The 3,517-nt window shown below is 33.8% G+C and overlaps 1 long non-coding RNA gene across 1 annotated transcript; it reads right to left on the bottom strand.

The window, feature by feature from the left end:
• Window positions 1-342: 342 nt before the first annotated feature.
• Window positions 343-893, bottom strand: LOC132188674 (uncharacterized). The gene is made up of 2 exons (XR_009440906.1): window positions 631-893; window positions 343-544 (listed from the first exon to the last, which is right to left on the bottom strand). It is a non-coding gene; the product is annotated as an uncharacterized LOC132188674 (long non-coding RNA).
• Between the last annotated feature and the right edge of the window lie 2,624 nt (window positions 894-3,517).

Below are 3,517 nucleotides of genomic sequence, written 5' to 3'. Positions count from 1 at the left end.
TCTCAACAAAGCCCCACTTTTTGCGACTGGAGCATCACCTATCGTATCAGACATACAGGAAAAATTGCTCATATTTTTCAGCTGGATTGCTTCGAAGATTTCTAGATTCACATCTAACCCTGTTTGGTTCCATTCCCTCAAATTTTCTACTAGGATTTAGGAGGCAAAGACCTTTTTCCTTGTATTTAGAGAATCACTAGTTTCAATTGTGCTCTCTCTCGGTTGCTTATGTGGAACTATGGCTTGTAATATTCCAAAATAGATTCTTTTTATAGCTCGGATTTTTTTTTTACAAAAAAAAAAAAAAAAAGTGTTCCTTGTAGAACTACGAGAAAATAACAATAAAACGAAAAAAAGCAGTAGCATGCATTAAATACTGTGTTCAAAGCAAACAGTGATAAACATGGAAGTTGTAATAACTAGTAAACACTCGACAAAACCCCTAGGGGGGAGACTCCACCAAATCATATGAAGAGCTAGCTACTCAGTGAGACTTGACATGCTCCCGAATTATATGAAGAGCTTCATGATCCTCACCAAAATCCTGTCAACATAAGTAGGAGAAAATTTATGGACTCCATTTGATAGACAACAAAATAACATAAAATGTACAACTCTTAAGATTCTTACCTTCACAACGACACAAGAACAGCCAACTACTTTTCTAGCCTTCCCCTCTGAGTCAATCTTGCACAACTGCATAGAAAATGCACCAACCAACCCATGTTATGGAGAATTACAGTAGATATTCCAAACCTTTAGAAGCAATCAGATTTGATGACACCTCAAAGCCAAAATATAATAATCTAAAACAAAGCAATAATGCAAATCTGTGAGCAATTAATGATAGGAACCATATTATACAGAAAAATAAAAAACATGAGAGAGAACTACTGATTATTGGTATCTTAAGCATAAATCTACACATCATGACATTTTCTCACTTTTGCAATCACACCATTAAACTTTAAAATGTATCAATTTAGGGTTATCATATTTCAGAAATTTGCAATGTCAACTTTCCAGTCAAAGTTCAACATTAAATAAAAACGGTCGATGATGAAATCCCCAAAATACCACTAAGACGTTTATAAAATTACAAAAATACCTTGAATTTGGATGGAGGTATTTTGGAGATCCCACTTCCTCCGTTAGGATTTAATGCTGAATTTGGACAGAATTGTTGACATTGCAAACTTCTAAAAAATAATAACCTTAAATTAACACATTTTAAAGTTTATAAGGGTATAATTACAAAAATAATGAAAGATTATGAGTAATAAGTTCCCTTTCTTATTTTCTTTATTGTAATTCTTTGAATAGACTAGAAAAGATTATGCATGCATCATACATAAAAGCTGTTACTGAAAATTGTGATTCTTGTCGTGAGGAAATGCTTAACTTTCTCACATACCAAAAAGCATACTAAAAAACAGTACTTCTGCACAAAATATTATTGCCAAAGATGTTATGTATCTTTCATTACAGCTTTACAAAAAACTAAATGCTTTTTTCAATTATTCTTTTCCGCAAATGGATATATATGAATAAAAATGCACTCAAGGGTGTGGCTCTGGGCTTGCGGGAATACTCATGTTACCTCAGAATATGTTCTTCACTGTAAAGAAACATACTTGGGCGGTGGGGAAAAACCCAATTGGTTTCTGTCAATTAGTTTCTTCATGAAGAAACCTACAACAATCATGATGGTGGCCTATAGTGGTTCTACCCTGCAAAGTAATGGTTGCATATGGATTGATGGGATGAGGTAATATTAATCACTACAAAAAGAAAGGGGTTTAATGACATTTGGGATTGTAACGTTTGAGGAAAAACGTTACTAAAATGTGTCTTTTTACTGTTTAAACAACACTATTCACGCGCCAGAAGGTATTGTTTGAACAATGTGTTACTGACACTAACAAATTTTTGAAAATTTTGCACTCGAAATTACCCTTATAAGCCGCACATCTCCCAATATTGGAGATTAAAATCAAAAACTTTGATCTAGAAAAATTAATTTTTGAAAATAAAATAAAGTAAAAAATAGGCCACCCCCATGGACCGAGGGTGGCAACGAGCCACCCCCAGCCACCTATGGGGGTGGCTCGCTAGTTGGTCACCCCTCTATTTTAATATTTTCTTTTTTATTAATTTTTTTTCAAAAAAAAAAATTGATTTTTATTGTTGCTTGCACCGTTTAAATGTCACCTTATAGAATAGTATCGTTTGTATAGTAAACAATACTATTCCTGATTCCACACCCTATGTTTAGGGTCTTTTACCAAGCATCACTATTCAAACGTTACTAAATGAATAATCACTTTTTTGGGCATAAAGAGTCATTATTCACATGTCACTAATTTGTTTTTTTTTTTGTATTGTATTGAGCGGTGGTAGAAGGAAAGTTGGTGGTGCAATGGCTCGGCAATATTACTAGGGTTTATTGGTGCTTTTGGATTCAAGACCGAATATAGTTGCTTTTTAAGGTTGGATTCCTTTGAGCAAGTTAAGAATATTGTTGGAAACTATATTTAATAAACTGAAAAATCAAACACCCTAAAGGTTTCATTCAGGAAGAATAATAACTATTGGGGGCGGGGGAATATATACTCTGTTTTCATGCAAGAATGTTCTCTCTCTCCTCTTTTGTGGCTCTTATAACGATATAAACAAAATGATTTGGTTTGTCTACCCTCAAATAGAAATCCACTATGATGAGGATAGAAATCTTCCCGCTCTCTCTTCTCTTTTGACTCTCATGGCACATATACTCTTTGATTTGTTTACTCTGATTTAATTTGATTTTAAAATCGTTTGATTGTGATAAATGGCTTGATTTGTTAACCCTCAATTAAGAAGTTTGTTTACATTTGAAATTATTCAAATCACTTGTAAAGCTTTATAAATAAAGTCTTGTACATAATCAAATAAATTATAAAAAGGGTTTCACTTTTGAATGTAGGCCCACATAATTTTCCGTATCTCTTTTTTTCTACTTTCATCTCTTTACTTTATTATAAAGTTTTACACAAAATGTCACATTTATTTTGTGCCCTTTTTTTCTTGGGTTTTTTTCATCCCTTTCGCATCTTCAACCATGACCAAAATCATCAACATAGCGGGGGCGCTCGTCTTGACAAAAACTTTTAAGCCAAAGCTTTACTAGAGTCTTTTGCCCATTTGGGCAGCTTTTAAGGCCCCGCCCCACCAAACCGAGAGAGATGAGGCCTCCAACATAGCAGCCTATGCCAACCAAATTAGCCCCAATGTCCAACTTACATACATAGCAGCCGATGTTCCAATTCAGCCATTCAATGTTCAAGACTGTTCATCCTGAGGAGCATAATAAGAATACACATCCTTTGTAATAGACGGCCTAATATGTTTACCATTAATTAAGGGATTTGTTTACATTTGAAATTATTCAAACCACTTGTAAAGCTCTATAAATAGAGCATTGTAATTTGTTCACAATCAAATAAATCAAGAAAAGATGTAGCCTTTAATGCTTTTA

This window comes from Corylus avellana, chromosome ca7, assembly GCF_901000735.1.
Source record: "Corylus avellana chromosome ca7, CavTom2PMs-1.0".
Taxonomy (NCBI): Eukaryota; Viridiplantae; Streptophyta; class Magnoliopsida; order Fagales; family Betulaceae; genus Corylus; species Corylus avellana.
Note: the sequence above shows the minus strand (reverse complement) of the source record. Positions and strands in the feature narration are given on the sequence as shown.